At 43.3% G+C, this 18,285-nt stretch overlaps 1 protein-coding gene across 18 annotated transcripts in view; it reads left to right on the forward strand.

Annotated features, from left to right (window-relative positions):
• The window catches only part of Tmcc3 (transmembrane and coiled-coil domain family 3), a 275,765-nt gene that overhangs the window by 181,233 nt on the left and 76,247 nt on the right, over window positions 1–18,285 (forward strand). The window contains exon 2 of one of the 18 annotated variants that reach the window (XM_031349746.1): window positions 13,298–13,395. The exons of the other annotated variants lie outside the window; for them this stretch is intronic. The gene's annotated coding sequence lies outside the window, so the exon portion shown is untranslated. The remainder of the gene's footprint in view (window positions 1–13,297; window positions 13,396–18,285) is intronic. 18 annotated transcript variants of the gene reach the window in all.

The following is an 18,285-nucleotide window of genomic DNA, read 5'->3' on the forward strand; positions in this document are numbered from 1 at the left end:
CCCCGTCCCCCTCCCCTTCCTATACTTGCCTTTTCCTGGCCTCAGTTTTCCCAGCATGGAGGTGCTACAAGGAAAGAGCCAGGTGAGGACCACCACAGTAATCCAGTCGTCACACTCAGGTTCAGGCACAGAAGCCTACTAAAGCAAAGACATGGGAGTGTCTGCTTCCCCCTCCCATTCCCACTCCCAATCCTATTTGTGATTCTTCTTTTCTCAGAGTGGGTGACTTGTTGACAAGAACACACTGGAGTCTCATAGGCCTTACAGTGCTGGTTTGGGTGTGACTGGGGAAGCCCAGGACCCTAAAGCCAGGATGAAGTAGGGAACCAGAGGAGGATGAGAGCCAGTTTACTCCAGAGAGATAACAAGAGGGTGCCCCAAAGGCATATGCTGAACAGGTGATTTCCCCCTACCCTCCACCTTTACCTGCTTGGAGATGGGATTGGTTCGTTCCCACTAAGAGGTCCTCAGAGCCCAGAATGTCATGTAAGGGAACCAACAGCCTGATGCATTTGGTCTCCATAACATGTAAGCCATCACCTCCACTCCTGACCAGCATTTTCCATGTTTATAATGAACAGCAATAGCCAAAGGACAAAGAAGAGGCTGTTTTAAAATTAAAAGGGGTTAAAATGCCAAGTCTTAATGGCTGTCTCCTAACTTCGTCTCTCTAGCTAGAGAAAACCAGGCCTGTGTCTCCGTGGCGAGTGGACAGTTAGGGAACCAGTACTGGGTGCACTTGGGTGCACTTGGCCGAAGCCATGTGTGTTCTTGCTTCAGTTAGGCCCAACATGGGAGGTATAGAGAGGAGAGCTTTGGAGCTGGGCTGGCCTTGGGAGTAGACTGACAATAGTGATGTAGCTCTGGCTAGTGAGCACACGGATCAGAAACTCCTGTGGGACAGGACTTGGGTGTGGAATTGGTTCAAAGCCAGATCCAGCACAAATTGAAAGTGTATCACAATTTGAGTATTTTTCAGAGGGCAGATGTGGCCCCAGGCTTAGACCTGGATTAACCTGATTTTCAGTAAATCTGCTTCAACTGTGCTGGTCATAATCGTGTGAATTAAGTACGCAGGTCTTGTAAACATATGATTTCTTTTAGACAAAATTTTACTGTGTAACCTAGGCTGCCTGTGAATTCCTTGTCCTGCTTTAAACCCCTCTCTTCTAGAATCACAAGCCTATACACATGTGTGGCTTGGCATTGTTAGGCTAAGGTTGACCTCTTTTTATAATCTTGAATCAATCGTGAAGTGTTGGTGTGGCTAATCCAAGCACCTTCCAGGCTGTGTGTATATCATAAATGTCTTCCAGTGCCACCTTCAGTCACAGCAAATACTTGACACACCTCACATAAACCACTTCAACTTGTTTGGTATCATCTGATTCTTTCCAGAGCCACGACAGAGATGACTGTTACCCATAGGGATGCTGACACAAAGATAGGTAAACCATACAAGGTGACAAAGCCAAGCTGGAGCCAGGCCATGGACTTCAGTGGGTGGGCCTCTTTACTATACCACTGTCTCTCTGTTTTGTTTTAAGATATACTTTATAACCCAGGGTGGCCTGAAACTCATAATTCTCCTGCCTCAGCCTCCCCAGTGCTGGAATTTTATAGGCACGTGTGACCATACCTGATTTTTGACTCACTTTGTGAAGACCAGATTTTTCAGGTTTCACACAAATAGATCATCTTCTCTTTCTGTCATGTTGACCCAGTTACATTCCTTTCTGTAGACTTAGCCACCTTCCCGAATGTCAAAAGCAAATTCTATACATAACCAAGGTCTTAAGAATAAAAGTCCTCAGCAAAACCCACATTTCTTGGGGAGTTGGGGAAGCAATGAAAACAAATACCTTCTCTGTGCCAGGTGCTCTCCTCAGGAAAACACACTGAAAGGGTTGGTTTTAGAAATCCAGATCATTTTGGTTGTTGCATAAAATAAAACTTTCTTAGGCATCCCCCTTGTAACTCTTTAGACCGGCCACCACCGACTTCTTTCTCTCCCAATTCTTCTTGCCCAGCAGCTGTGGAGAACGTGGGTACCCGCACCAGTTTGCTCTCATCCGGGAGTTTGTAGTGTGGTTACCCAGGGTCCCTGCCAGAATACTAACTGGGCAAACCATTTTTAGAGGTTTATTCTCATTTCTTAAGATGATGTGTATGCATGTGGCCATGTGGGGGGGGGCATACGATTGCTTGTGGGGTGCATGTGAGTACACACACCTGTGGAAGTCAGAAACAGCAGCTCTTCGGGATTTGCAGTTACAGGTGACTGAGTTAGCTGGTATGGGTGCTGGGAATGAGATTCAGGTCCCATGCTGCTGCTGAACGAATGTTTAATAACAACCGCTGTGCCACACGCAAGCCCCATCAATGGTGTCTCAGACACACTTTAGTCTTTCTCTCTTCAGCAAGATTTAGTATATGTCGAAGTCTTGGGAAGTTTCTGTACAAAGTGGGATTTGTGCCTTCTTCATGTGAGGGTAGGGAGGTCTCAGGAAGTTGGTTTGTGGGAGGCAGGAAGCTCAGGGCTGGCTACGACCCAGGGTAGGCCCCACTTTTACAAACACAGTAGGCCTTTGGCACTTTGTAATTTTTTGTTTTGTTTGTTTTGTTCTTTTTTTTTTTTTTTTTTTTTTTTTTCCCAAGACAGGGTTTCTCTGTGTAGTCTGACTGTCCTGGAACTCTCTTTGTAGACCAAGCTGGCCTCGAACTCAGAAATCTGCCTGCCTCTGCCTCTCAAGTGCTGGGATTAAAGGCATGTGCCACCACTGCCTGGTGGCACTTTGTAATTTATTCTACTTCTCCGATTCCTTTGCTGTATCACAGAGGAGGGCCCTGGGAGAGGGGACTAGAGGAGACAGAGGATAATGATGCACATATGAATGGAAGCATCACAATGAAATCCATTACTTCGCATGTGGACCTACAAGAATTAATTTTAAAAACAAGTTTTAAAAATAAAAAGAATTTTTTTTAAAAAAGTGTTCATCCCACAAGTGTATTTGCATATTTCATGCCAGAAAATGTTCTTGGCTCCAAGAATATAAAAATAAGCACAATTAGAATTAGCATGTGGCTTCATTTATGGGTGTAAAATTTTTGATAACTGCTGTATAGATTTCTCAGATGATGGTGTACACAGCAGAGAGCCCTTTGCCCAAGGAAGTTTGTTCTAGTGCATTGACTGAATGCCTGAAACCACAAATAGTGCTGAAATCCATGTGTACTCTGGCTTTGCCTATACTTACATACTTATGGAGAAGTTCAGTTTATAAATTAGGGACAGTAAGAGATTAATAGCAATTATCATAATAATAGGATTATAACAAAACACTGTGGTAAAATCACCAACATTATTGCACTTGTACTTTGAGAGCATGATTGCATAAAAAAAGGTTCACTTAATAAAAACATAGTCTATTGTTGAGTCAGTTACTAAGTGACCAGCAGGCAAGCAGCATAGAGAGAGAGAATACAGTGAACAGAGAGACAGTTTGTCTGTCTGGCTCACAGGACAGAATAATGCAAAGATTTTTATCATATTGAGAGTGGCACACAATTTAAAACTTACAAGCTGTCTATATCTGGAATCTTTCATTAAATATTGAACTATGGTTAACCTTGGGTAACTGAAATTGCTGAAAAAGGACCCACAGGTAATTAGCGTCTGCCATAGATGGTATACCATACAGCATAACAAATATTAGCACATATTTTCATAATTACATTTATGTTGTGTATAAATACATATTTATAATAATTATATGCCCTGTGACAAAATACACAACATACAAGATGCTATCAGGTTTTAGAAAAGTGAGGGACAGAGGAGGAAAGACACAGGAGTGTTGCAATTTAGAATAAAACGATCCGAGAAGCCCTCACCAGTTGCCTGTGGTATTTGACTAAAGACTGAAGGGAGTGAGGAGGTAACACATGTTGGACACCTAGAAGCCGACCATTCCAGACAAGGACCTTAAGGTGTAGGAACACCGACCCCCTTTTCTGTGTTCGTCCCCACTTCTCATCTAGTTCCTAGACTGTCCAATATAGTCTCGTCTTGGAATAGCCTCCATGTTTCTGTAAATCCCCTGTTCCTCTGTCTCTCCTGACCACCAGCTTTACTTATCTTTCTTCTTCCTGCCACATGCGCATGTGTGTTGATGTGGCCACACATGCACATGCTCCTCCACACGCATATATGCTCCTCCACATGCATGTATGCTCCTCCACACATGCAATCATGCTCCTCCACCCATGGATTGCTCATCCACACACATACGTGCATGCTCCTGTACACATGTGCTCATGCTCCTCCACACATTTACCTGCTCATCCACACAAGTGCATGCTCCTCCATACCCATGTATATCCCCAGGCCCCACCTTTCAGTAGACAGCACCAAATTCGTGTGTCTATTTTAACACCTCATCACCTTGGGCTCACCAGTTGTCTCTGTCCCTCTGTCCACAGCATGTCCTGGGCACCTCCTCCTGCCTTCTGCCTGAGCTTTCCTCACTTCCTGTCTAGCCCAGAGCTAGTCCCTGCCTGTGCAGTACCCTCTCTGCCTTCCCTGCCACAGCTTGGGTTTCCAATGATCTTCTGAACAAAGGAAAGCTGTGTGGGACCAGCGGAAGGAAAGTCTAAAGATGTGCTTTGCTCCCAGTCAGGCAGCACTGCCTGTCGGTAAAAAGAGAATGAGAGAGAGAGAGAGAGAGAGAGAGCGAGCGAGCGAGCGAGAGAGAGAGAGAGAGAGAGAGAGAGAGAGAGAGAGAGAGAGAGAGAGAGGCTCAAGAGCATCTGAATGGTGTGCTTTTGGATTGCAGAGCCAGAGTGAAGAAATAACCAAAGACAGCTGGCATCTTGCCAGCATTCGCAGCCAGAGCACTATTTCCCAGAATAAAGAACGCCTCTCCCTTCCCACAGTACAAATCCCAGCATCCCTTGGTCACAGAAAGCCTGCTTCTGTCTGGCTCAGGAGAGTAGTTTTCTGTGGGCATCCTGCTGCTCCCAGCACCACAGATTGTAATACATATAGGCGCTTCATAGATTGGAAAGGAAGAGGACTGGGTGTGGGACATCCGGACTCCCGATCCTTTATTCTTACCAGAGAGAAAACTAACGGGTTATTTATTTTGATCCCAAGTGCCTCTAGAGTGACCTAAAACAATTATAACTAATGGTGACAGTCTGACATAGGAGTGCTTTGTTTAGAGACTCTCAATGTCATCTAGTGGCCTTGGTAGTGGTCACACTCTGTAGATACCCTCTGGCCTGGCTGCCTGCCTTGCTCTCGGTGCCTGTTCTCTCAGCCTCAGCCTCTTACCCTTTCTAGCTATACTAAGCTTACCTCAATTTCTCAGACATGCCCCTCGTACCCTGTTCTCTCTCTGCCCCTTCCACACTTACTTATAAACTGTGTCTCCTTATCACAGGGCTCCATGTGTTTTTTGTTGTTGTTGCTGTAACAAAATACCTGATACTAAGTAGTGTATAGAATGAAAAGAAAGTTGGGGCTGGAGAGATGGCTAAGCAGGTGTGAGTCCTTGCTGCTAACCAGGGTTATGTTCCCAGCACCCACATGGCAGCTTGCAACTGTCCATATGCCAATCCCAGGGGATCTAATTTGATCTCCCCATTATGATCTTCATTGGTACCAGCTACACAGTTAGTGCACACACATATATGTAGGCAAAACATTATATATTCCAAATAAAATTTTACAAGCTAAGAAACTTTTTAAAAAGGAAAGAAATTTATTTGGGTTGTGAGATCAGTGGGTATTAGAAAGTCTAAACCACTTGAGCATGCCTGCATGGCAGCAGCATCTGTGTAGTGTCACAATGTGGCAGATAGGAAGAGAAGAATTAGATCCTGGGCAGAGTTTGACCCATTCGATTGTAAGAACCTGATCTCATGGGAATTAGAGACCAGCAGTAATCCCTTCTCAGGGGTGGTCATGACCCAGCCACCTCCTGCTAGGCTTCTCATCTTAACCTGTCAGTACTGTCCCTGGGGACCAGGCTTCTAGCACATGAGCCTTCAGGAGACAGTTTCATACGTAAACCACAGCACTGGGGAATCCGTCCCAAGTCCTAAATCTAGTTGGCTCTCCCTATCTCATGCCCTATCTTTATTTGTTTCCCTGAGTTCAGTTCACACTGCTTGTTTGGTAGGTGATCTCAGCCGATGCTAGTGTGGTCTTATTCAGCGGCTGCGTGCTGCAGCCTGACTACAGCGAGACACAGGAAGGCCTCGCTCAGCAACAGTTGGCCACTTTGCTCGGGGCTTGATGTAAACATCCAGGTGTTTCATAAGCACATACCTCATGAAGACTGAAACTACTGCTCTCATTGACCCGGTGACCTGTTTTATGATAAAGCAGAAACAGAGAGTAGTTGTCTGAACCTGACCACTGGAAAAATATGAGACTTCTTAAAAGGGTTAGTGAAATAAGAGGATGGCAGAGAGAACATGGTCTTGTGACCATATGTTGGGCTTGCTTGTGGCCTTCATCCTCCCAAACTGTGTTCAGTAAAGCCATTAGATATATTGAAAACAGACTTTCTCACAGCCCAGCTATGTATACTGAGCTCTTTCTGAATCAGACCAGTGAAGACAGCATGACTGGAAACCCAAAAATCTGAATTTTCATGTCCACCCCTGTCCTGAGATTGCCATCTGAAGCTATATTCTGTGAAGTTGGCTGAGGTGGTCCCAGGATCTTTTGTGCCTCGTATAATAATGTCTACAAAATGAAAGACGAGTTTTCAGTTTCCACTGGGGTAGGGTGTGCTCATCCTTTGCCAAGTTTCTTCCTCTTGGAACATGTGGCTCCATTGCTTCAGGAAATGTGTGCTTCTACCGGGGTACAGAAGGGATCCTCTAAGATGCTGAAGGAAGTCGGTCTGACTTACTGAATAGACCCTTGGCACCTGAGCAAGGTTATCTGAGATCACAAAAGAATAATCAGAGGCTCTGCCAGCTTCTGCATTGCCAAACTAGAGCAAGGTTTTTGTGGCTGACTTTTGTCAGGCTTTTTAAAAAGAAGAAAAGAGAGAGAGAGAAAAAAAGCAAGCAATACCACTGACTAATTATGGACACAATGACATAAAAACAAAAGCAGCTCATTGCTTTTCCAGTTTCCATTCTGGTGCGGGTGACCCAAGCCTGACTTAGATTTTCTCACCGATTCAAAAGAAAATTGAGTATTATTAAGGGAAAACAGCTTTAATCTCAGACTCTGAAATTGCTCATTAATGTGAGCGGAGCACAGAGTCCCCCGATGAGTGTCGCCTGCTGCCTTTTGAAAGCTATTGTACACGCAGTCTGCTAGCTGCCTAGAATAGCAGTGACACCAGCCCTTTAAGACACTTCTGCCTCAGTGGTAATATCAGACTCTTGCCCAATCCCCCATACAATCCAGACTCACCAGATAGGGGCTTGAGGATAGCCCTTTTGGTCAGGGTATATGAAATATTGGGTCTCATTAGTTCTGTGGTCCACTGTCTTTAATAGTTGGAGCTAAGTAGGTTCCCAACTGTCTCAGACAGACTGTATCCTCTACCTGCCAAGTAAAACAGTTTCTAATTAGTAGGACCACAGAAATCAGGAAATGGTGCTCAGTTTGATGAAGTGTTTCTCAACTAAGACACCAAGTTCTATGAAATGACAAGACTTGAGAACCTGTCTTAGTATGCTTGATGTGTTTTTAACATGTATTCTGTACTTTTTGTAGGCATTCCTATTTTTGCCTGGGGAGCAATAGAGAGCCTTGCTAAAGGAAATTATCGGAATGACTTACAGTCTGAAGTCTAGCTAACCCAACAATGGGCAGCTGTGGATGATGGGAAGTCCAAGAATCTAGTAGTTGCTCAGTCCCACGAGGCTAGGTGTTTCAGCTGGTCTTCTGTATAAGCTGGAATTCTATAGAAGTAGGTTCTGACAAATGTGCTGGCAAGTAAGTGTAAGCAGGCGAAGAAGAGTGAGACTTTCTTCTTCTTCCGATGTCCTTGTGTAGGCCTCCAGCAGAAGGTGTGGCCCAGATTATAGGTGTGTATTACTGAGCCTGAACGTGGAATTTGCTTGGTCCCAAAATGGCCTTGAACTCAGAGATCTACTTGCCTCAGTCTCATGGGATTAAAGGCATGTTCCTAAGCTTTTCATGGCCACCATGCCTCAAGATTCAAATCACAGGCCTGTGTCTTCCAGCCTCAGGATGTGGGTCCCAGGGGTGCCCTTCATTTCTGGATTGTAGTTCATTGCAGATGTAGTCAAATTGACAACTGGAAACAGCTGTCACACTAAGTTTGTGTGATGCTGTTACAAATATCACTCTTGAGTATAATAATGTAATTTTGGTTCTATTCACTCTCTTAGAAAGTTGAGTGGGAACAGAGAAGGTTTGGTTTATGGTCTCTGGTGGATTCTAGTCTAAATCGACTATTCAGTAAAAAAAGGCGGGGAGGGCAAGTTCTGGGGCTGGACTGATGATGGTTCAGTAGTTAGGAGTATTTCTTGGTTTTGCAAAGGGCCCAAGCTCAGTTCCCAGCACCAATATGGTGGTCTACAACAATCCATAGCTCTAGCTCCAGGGGATTCTCAGCTCTCTTCTGACCTTTAGGGGCACCAAGCATGCACACTGGCTGCGTAGCAATGTCCATGAAGCCAGCACTGTCTCCTCCCTCTTATCCTACCTCCTCTCCAAGTTCTGTCACTTCATTTTGCATATCTGGCTCTCAGTTTCTCCAAGCTAAAAAAAAAAAAAAAAGAAGTCACACTGTCCTCATCATTCATTCTAGAAAGTTCTATAATTCTAGGCTTTAAAAGTATAAGTAAATAGCAGGCTGGAAAGATGGCTCAGCAGTTAAGACAGCTTCCTGCTCTTCCAGAGGTTCCCAGTCTGGTTGCTAGCATCCCCATAAAGTGGCTCACAACTGCCTTTATTTTAACTCTAATTCTAAGAGATCCAGCTATTCTTCTAGCTTCCTCAGGTAATGGCACACATACGGCATCCACTTACATAGACACACTCACATGCACACACACACACACAGATACACATACATACACAAACACAAATAAAAATAATAAAAATAAGTCTTAAAAAAAGATATAAGTAAATAAATTATTCCAACTTGGAAAAGGATATCAGTAAGGAACATGTAATTATATTTGATATGTAAATTGACAACCTGCACCAACCATAAACTGGCCCTGTTCCTCGTGCTATCGTGCTATCAATAAGTTATTCTGAGAACAAGTTAATTAGAAAATCCAGAAAGAATTGCAATTCCTTTTGTTTGTCTTAAAAGAGCAATAAAATTCAGTATCCTGCAGTTTTGAAATGAGTACATGGAAGGATGTAAATATTTATTGGACTGAGAGTGGAGCAGAGAGACACTCTGCTTTGTCTGCTAGTGGGCGGTAACGTATCTATGGATCATTGTATCTATGGATCATTGTTTGCACGAAGCATTTAATAATCCCATCTGTTGGAAATGCATTTTTGGAGGTACTTTGAAACTGCTATAAACTACCTACAAATTGGCAGGAAGGCAGTCCTGGAATGATGCAAGACTCTGGGGCAGAGCAAGAAGTTCAATATAAATCAATATGTAATTACAAAATTCCATCTTTGGCCATGGCTCCTTAAATATATTTATTTAGGCACAATGCAGACATGTGACTCCCCAGTCTCAGATTGTCGAGTTCTCTGCTAACCTGAGATTTGAATCTTGAGAGAAGAGGGGAAGACACCATTTTTTTGGCCAGAAAAATCTATGGGAAGTGTGAGAATGTTGCCGGTCTGGCGGTTGCTGATGCATTGTCTCCTGTGATTCTTCTGTACCCCGGCCTCCCCTGTGAAATTATTTTTCATTTAAAAAAGAAACTTATAAAACCTTGGTATTCTTGGTATTTCTTTTGCTTGTCTCTTTCAAGCTTCTCTCTTTTGGCTCTGCCTCTCCTTCCCAGCAGCATCCTGTAACGTTCGTTCTTACGTCCTGGATGAGAGGGTATTTTCCTGACTGTACTTCATCCTTTAGCGATCTGCTGCCTGCTGGCTTCCCTTGTCCCCACCTCTCTGCTCCTCCACACACAGCCTCTCTTCCCGTCCACTCTTCGTAAATGTTCAGTGTAGAGGGAGGCCGCCATGAGAATCATAGCTCATATCTAGGGGTTCAATTGGAGCTGTCAGAGAGATTTAATGGATCATTACCTCTCCTGCTATCTCTTTTGGGTGAGATTCTTTATGTAACTGTCTTTATGTAAAATTAGATGAAGAAGTTTGGAGGGGAGGGAGGTCTAATCAGAATGAACCATTTTCAGCTTAAGAAATCAGGGCTTTATTTCCCCTGGGACTGTCAAGTTTTCACTGGGTTTAGAGCCCTACCCTTTCACCTCTGGCTGCCTCTGCCTCTCAAGTCACAGCATGGCTATTACTCTGAGTTGTATCACCCTAATAATATTCCCACTTGGAGAGCCTAGCCACGAGAACCTTAAATGTGACATATCCGGGTGAGGGTCCCTGCAGACATAATGAAATTAAAATAAGTCAGTTAATCTAATCATATCTGATTCTGCTATGCCTGCTGTTCTTCGAAGAGGGGGAATCAGACACCAGGGTGCTGCGTAGCTGGAGGGGCAGCCATGTAAGGACAGCTTCTGTTTAAGCATCCCAGGCTGGGGCCCACAGCAGTCTAGCGGAGGTCTGTGTCATGAGACCACCATAGGACCAGCCAGGAGAACACAAGGCAGGGACTCTAGGAGACAGGGTGAAACCACACCCATGCAGAAAGTGAATTAACAGAGGTGTGACCTGAGACCTTGTGTGCCTACACACTTCTGATCTCTTCCTAACAAAAGAAGAAATGGCCCTGTGGGCATAGCATGCTGAAAAATAGCAGGCTGTAAGACATCCCGAGACAGCTGTCACCATACAGAGGGTGCACAAGGCTCTGAGGGAGTGGCTTACAGAGTTAGGCTAAAGATTGAGGGTGTGTGGAGAGCGTGCTGAGCTCAACTCAGTTAACCCAGAGGGAGAGGGGCTTTGCATGGTGCTTGGACTCAGTCAGCCACGAACGGTTTCAACTTCCTGCAGTTAGCTGCAAAATAGATAGATAGATAGATAGATAGATAGATAGATAGATAGATAGATAGATAGATAATCTGAAGTACTTGGTGCAGTTGTTGAATCTGTCCATGTGTATTTGGTGTCCTCTGTCTCAGTTCTAAACCGTTGACCTTGTTAAGCCACAGATAACTTTGTTTTTATTCAATGTTCTGTAAAAGAAAATAAAAAAAAACACATAGTTTATAGACTCAACTGTATAGCCATCTTTCAATTCTTGAAAACATACAGCTTCTGTTTCTTTTTATGTCTGTTGACTTAGTCCTATTCATGTCTTTTATGGGGCAGGAAGGAAGACTATCATGTATGACTATGTATTATATAATCTAGTTGGAATTACACTGGATTCTCAGCAATAATAGAAAGCTGGGCGTGTGCCTCTCAGCGATGAGAAGGTTGCACCCTGGGTTTTGATTTTGTCTTCAGTGGTCCTACTGTGTTCTCCAGTTTTCTTCATTAGTTACTAATTGTTTCCCTCTCCCATTGATTGGTCACATGCTTCTAGATTAGCACTGGTCTCTTCTGAGCTCGCTCTTCCTTGGTTGGCATCCCTGCTCCTGGTCATGTGAACTTTATCGTTGTTGCTGATAAGACATCAGCAGTCTGATAAGGGCAGAGCACCCTGCCAGCTCCTATTCATCCTCCCCTGAGTTGTCTTTTTCTTCCACTGAAGTTTAAGATAAGCTTGTCAACTTTTAGGAGAAGCCTTTCTGACAGAGTTCTGTTTTATCTGTTGACTGATTTAGGGGACACCGCCACCTGTTTCATGACGCTTCTGTTCCTCCCGGTGCACAGAACACCTCAATGTTAGTTTTAGGCTTTCTTTTATGGAAAAAAAAAATGAATGTTTAAAACACATCTGTATACACAGTATTCAAATCCTCAAACATTTAGAGAAGGATTTCTGTCACAAGAAGCGTGCTGGGAATGGATGAATTTTAAACTGCGTGAGTCCACTAGCTCAAAAAAAAAAAAAATCATAATCTAGCAGAAGGAAATGTGATAGGTATGTACACTATTTAATATGAACTAAGCCATGGAAAACACTTTTATATATAATATGGTTTCTGGGAAGTGTCTTATTTTCTTTTCTATTCCTATAACAAAATACCTGACAAAAGAAGCTCAAGGGATGAAAGATGTGTTGAGCTTATAGTTCTAGGTTATAGTCCACAATGGCAGAGAAGTCACAGGGACAGGAGTATGCTCCCATAGTCAAGGATGGAGAACAGTGAAGGCATGCATATTAACTCTCGGCTTACTCTCTACATTTATATAGTCTGGGATCCCTGCACAGGGAATGGTGCCACCCATAGTGGGCAGAGCTTCCCACTTCATTTAACGTAATCAAAAGAGTTCCTGATAGACAATCCCAGAGGCCTATTTCCCAAATGATCATCACTAACCCAACAAGAAGTGATATCAGTTTTGGCATGCATCACTTGGAATAAAGAGCTACAAATAAAGTTTTGCTTTTTTTTTTTCAACTTGTTTTTATTTTTTCCTTTTTTTTTTTTTTGGCTTTTTTTTATTAGATATTTTCTTTATTTACATTTCAAATGTTATCCCCTTTCCTGGTTTCACCTCAGAAAACCCTCTATCCTCTCCCCCATCCCCCTGGTCACCTACCCACCCACCCACTCCTGCTTTCTGGCCCTGGAATTCCCCTACACTGGGGCATAGAACCTTCACAGGATCAAGGGGTCTCTCCTCCCATTGATGACCGACTAGGCCATCCTCTGCTACATATGCAGCTGGAGCCATGAGTCCACCATGTGTACTCTTTGGTTGGTGGTTTAGTCCCTGGGCACTGTTGGGGTACTAGTTAGTTCATATTGTTGTTCTTCCTATGGGGCTGCAAACCCTTCAGCTTCTTGGGTCCTTTCTCTAGCTCATCCATTGGGGACCCTGTGCTCAGTCCAATGGTTGGTTGTGAGCCCCTACCTCTGTATAGTTTTTTTAATATAGATTTAAATACTAGTTTTAATATGCTCATGTTCTATTTGTTTTATATTTTATATGAGGTAGAAAGAATACTGATGAGTAGTGTTTTCATATTTCAATAGGTAAGTCAGAGTGGAATTTGCTGTATATGTTGTCGTATAGTCATATAAAAACAAAGCTATTCCAAACGAAAAATTTTAAATGTTCCAGAACCTGAAACTTCTTGAATACTACATGGCAAGTAGAAAAATCAACACCTGACCTTACATGACAGAACACAGTCAAAGAATCAACCTTCAGGCTATGTGGTAAATTTCATGTTAAGACTTGAAAGCCATCTCGTTATGTCTGTGTAAATGTTCCAAAATTTAAAAAAAAAAAAAAATCCCCACTCTTCTGGTTGTGAGCATTAGGGAATATTTAACATGAACTAATGATATTTTACATTCTGTTAGCTGCTGACCTTCAGGGGATAAACTAAGTAAAGTTTAAACTCAGCCCTTGCTCACAGTAGGCATCTTTCACATACTCTGTGGTCTCCTGGGACTCCCTTACTCTGCTGGGCATCAAAGCTTTGGTCAATAATCAGCTATGTAATTAATCTTGATATCTAAATGACAGAAATGCTCAAATACAATACTTTGAGTAAATGCTCCTGCACCTAGGTTTGGTGAATTATATAAATTCTGATTGGTAATCTGTATTTTGAGCAGCTGTATCTAAAATGGCCTGATTCCTTTGGATTGCAGAAAGCCTGATTCCATTTACAGACAGATCACATGGGAACCGTGAGGGATAGGGAAAGCCTTATCTCGCTGGAGCATGCCTAGAAAATAGTTCTGTAATTACAGTGTCAAGAGGCTTTGGAGGAATTCGTAGACTTCTGCTTCTTGGTGCAAAGTAGAAATTCAAAATTGAGCTGTGTGAACTGAGCAGCATCTTCTTTGGCCTTTCCTTTATTTTTTCCTTTTTATTACCTCTAAGGGTCATTTTTGGGAACTGAAGGGGGTATTGTTGTTGCTTTTTTAACTCTAGCTCTGTTTTGTCTTTCTGATCATTTCTCACAGTTCCGTCCTGTGTGTGTTTGTGTTCACTCATGTGATCCAGTACGTTTGCCTACGGGCTACCCTAAATCTTGTGTGTGATTTAGCCTCTCTCTCCTTTTGGAAAAGACGTTGTTATTATGGGGTCAGGACAGAGAGAAATCAATGGCCTGTCAGAAACATGAACCGGGCATGTCTGAACTACAGGCGATCTGCAAAGAAGCAGTGAGAAATTACAGGGCCATAGAAAACCCTTCAAAGCTTGGCAGCAAGGCAGAGAGTATTTAGAAACACTCGCAGAGAAGTGTATCTCCACTTCCAGTGTCATAGGAGAGGTGACGTCTCATTTTGTGAAAACTTGAAATGCTAAACCAAAAATCTAAAAGTGCTTACAAATGGCAGAAAAGACATATGCCCTATTCAGATACCCCCCCACACACACAAAGGAAGAAAGGAAACAAAAATTTAGCATATTTAAATATTCCTCAAGGAGTTTTTATTAGTAGTGAGTATTTACTAAACACCTTGGAGAAGCTTGGCCAAGGGGGATGTGGCAGAGAGCATCACACTCATGCAGAGTTAATGACCCATGGGGTGGCCTCCAACGTTGTTGTTTCCAGATCCCAGGAGCTCTTTCCTCATGCACGCGCTCTCATCAGCTCCAACACAGACTTGATCTCCTAGTGGGAAAGCTGAGGCTTGTACATGGGAAGTAGTCCTCCAAGGATATATCCCTTAGGGAGCTTTGGAGTCATAGTGAGCTGCAATTTGTATACTACCTTGTCGCCCTTAGATGGACTCTTCTGGTCTAATCTGCCCAGAGATCAGTAAGGTGGGAAAATAATAGTGCCTGTCCACCTCATTGGCTGTGGCCACTGTGAGCAGTCCTCTGTGTGTATCCTACTGGTGTAAGCCCTCTGGGATAACATCAGGGAGTGGAGCTGCCGGGTGTGAGAGTGCATGGTGTTCTGGTCATCAACAGCACTAATGGTCCTACTACTGCTCAGATTTTATTAGTCTGGCAGGACTATTCTGACTTGCCATAACAAAGTCATAGTCTCATTATATCAGTGTTTCCTTATGTAGCTGCTTATTCTTAAGTGTAATCTGCACTGGCCTTACTACATTTTATATGACTATATCATAGTTTACACAAGCATTCCTTATTTCTCCATAAATACTAAATCTTGGAATCACCCCCAACCTTTCAGAATGATAAAAACTGATGGATGAACTTAGATATGAATTTTTTTCTGTATTGTCTTATTCTGGGAAAAAATTCCCAGGAGCAGAATCATTTGATAAAAATGTACAGAGAAAAGAACCTTTTTGTATGTGGGAGTCATGGCTTGTAACTGTAAGGGAGCTGATCAGCATTAGGAAGGGGGAAGTGTGCCTTCCTCATTTCTGTGAGCTTGGGAGCTAGGGCAGAAGTGAATGGCCAGGCCTGGACAGGATCCAGATCCAGGGTCTCTTATTTTCTTCCTCATTCCACTGACAAGTCTAAGGGAGTTCAGCCTTGACATGAACCCTCCCTTCCTTGGAAGACTTGCCAAGGTCGCAGCATAAATCCTTGAGCTCTCACTGGAAGGGACAAAAGGTGTCACATGAAGACAGGCATTGAGTTTGGTTTCATCTCCTACAGACTTTACTGAGTTCTTATTTTTCCTAAGTGACTCATAAGCATCATCTTGTCCTCATCAGCAGTTGTGAGAAGGTTGTCACCTTCTGATCCGTTACTGGAACCCAAAAGCTTTATTAAGTGTTGAGACCAAGATTGGGATCTAGACCCTTTATCTCCAGCCAATCTCACTTCCTGGAAAGATCAGTCATACTATATGCAAATGCTTGAGTGGCGTAAAGGAGAAATGTTGGCAGGACTCATGGAAGACAGGATGGAGGTAGACATGGAGGGCTCCGTTGTAAAACATCTCTTCACACTTATTTAGTAGTTACCTCTCCCATTACCCTCATTTTGCAGCTTGGGATGACCAAGCACAAAGCAAGATCCCTGGCACTGCCAGGCAGTAGTGGCGCAGGCCTTTAATCCTAGCACTTGGGAGGCAGAGGCAGGCAGATTTCTGAGTTCGAGGCCAGCCTGGTCTACAGAGTGAGTTCCAGGACAGCCAGGGCTACACAGAGAAACCCTGTCTCAAAAAATCAAAAAAAAAAAAAAAAAAAAAAAAAAAAAAAAAAGATCCCTGACACTGACACTGTGTTCCTGGTGCATAGCTAAGTCATCCTTCAGATTCAGTATGGGATTTATGAAAAGGCTCCTCCTGGGCAGAGAATGTAGCTTGCCAGAGAGTTGCCTCCTCTGTGGTCGTGTGAAGTGGGAAGCTGGTGTGACAGCCAAAGCCACACACTTAACTGAATGAACCATTCTGTGCTTGGTGGAAAGGAAAGAATTTTTAATCTGTTTTTGTAACATTGTCATGAACTTCTAGGAAAGGGCAGTAGGAGATAGCCAAGAGGCAGACGCCGTAACCAGACAGCTGCACTCTTTGCTTCTAAATGTCAGGGTCAAGAGGTGAGAAATAAAAGTGCTCACTTTGTAAAAACCTGTGTGTATGTGATATAAAACACAAACTCAGACCAAGGCCGTAACCCCAAAGTGGTGAGGTACCAAGAGATTAGAGAATTGTCTATTCACCCTTGCAATGTAAAATCTTACTAAACAGTTTGGTTTGTAAGGACCTTGAATCAAATCTATAAAGTTTGATATATACTTACCTGCAAATCAGGACTTAATTTTCAGTTAATTATGTGACAAAATGTTATGGGGTTATTGCCTTATGCCAGGTCCTGTGCATAGCACTGGGTGATTTGGGAACACTGCCTCTGGCTCTCAATGTGCCCACAGTTGACCTAGGTTGTGACACAGCATACAGTGTGGCCAGACGCAGATGTTCCCAGTTACATTAATGGGCACCACACACAACGGCTCCTCCGCCCTGAGCATCTACACTGTGTAAGAGGAACATGCACATGTAGACAACAGCTCCAGGAAAGCGGCCATACATCAAAGCCCCCAGCCGCCTTGCTGGGTTCATTTCCTTCTCTCCCACATCTGGAGTTTTTCCTGGGGAGAGGAGACATAACAGTTTCGTCTTTTAGTTCAACTTGTGAGATGACTGTAGATTCAGATAATAAGATAGTAAGGAATAATATTGAAAGTCCACGGGCACCCGTTACTTATCTTGCCCCTATCGTAGTGTCTTGTATAACTGTTGTATGAATAAAATACAGTAGTAGCATTTAGTGTACTCTTCTGTTTAGATTTTCTAACTCTCACTTACACAATAATATCCTACTTACAATGGGATTATATTTTCCTCAACCTTATGGTGAGTAGGACATATTGTAAGTCAAAGCACTGTTTGCTATCAAACATTGCAGTGTGCTGGGAAGTATGGGTATGATAGAACAGTATGGCTGACATGGCTGTGTGGCTGTGTGCATCTGCCCAGCATAGCAAGAAAATGTTGAGCCACAAATTGCTAGCCCAGGAAAAGCACCCAGGGACAACAAGAGGGCTCATTGGATAAAGGCACTTGCCACCAAGCTTGACACAACCTGCATTTGATCCCCAGAATCCACATGGTGGAAAGAGATAAATGACTCCAGCAAATGATGCTCTGCCCTACACACACACACACACACACACACACACACACACACACACACACACACACAGAGGAGGGGGCACATGCTTCCCTCACACGAAATGAACAAAGGAATGTTTTTAAAAATTCAAGGCACTGTTTCTACCAGATGTACATTGCTTTTGTGTCTTTGTAAAGTGGAAGCATTGTAAGTTAAGCTATCCTAAATTGGGACCACCTGTACATATCTCTGTGTGTGCAATTTAGTTCTTGGTACTTAATTGCCTCTGTAATCCTTCCTACCACTGCTCCTAAGATACAAAGTGGTTCCATCACTACGGGAGCCCTGATGTGGCTCTTCAGTAACCATACCCACAACCATCCTTTCAGGTCCCAGCCACTGGTAACTACTCATCTTATGTCTATAACTTTAGCACTTCAAAGATGCTGCCTAAGAGAACCCATGGGGTGTGTACCCTTTAGGGACTGGCTTTTTTTCACAGCACATTTTCTTGGAGCCCCTTCCATATTGTTGCATAGAAGTAGTTTG

Source organism: Mastomys coucha, unplaced genomic scaffold (genome assembly GCF_008632895.1).
Source record: "Mastomys coucha isolate ucsf_1 unplaced genomic scaffold, UCSF_Mcou_1 pScaffold4, whole genome shotgun sequence".
Taxonomy (NCBI): domain Eukaryota; kingdom Metazoa; phylum Chordata; class Mammalia; order Rodentia; family Muridae; genus Mastomys; species Mastomys coucha.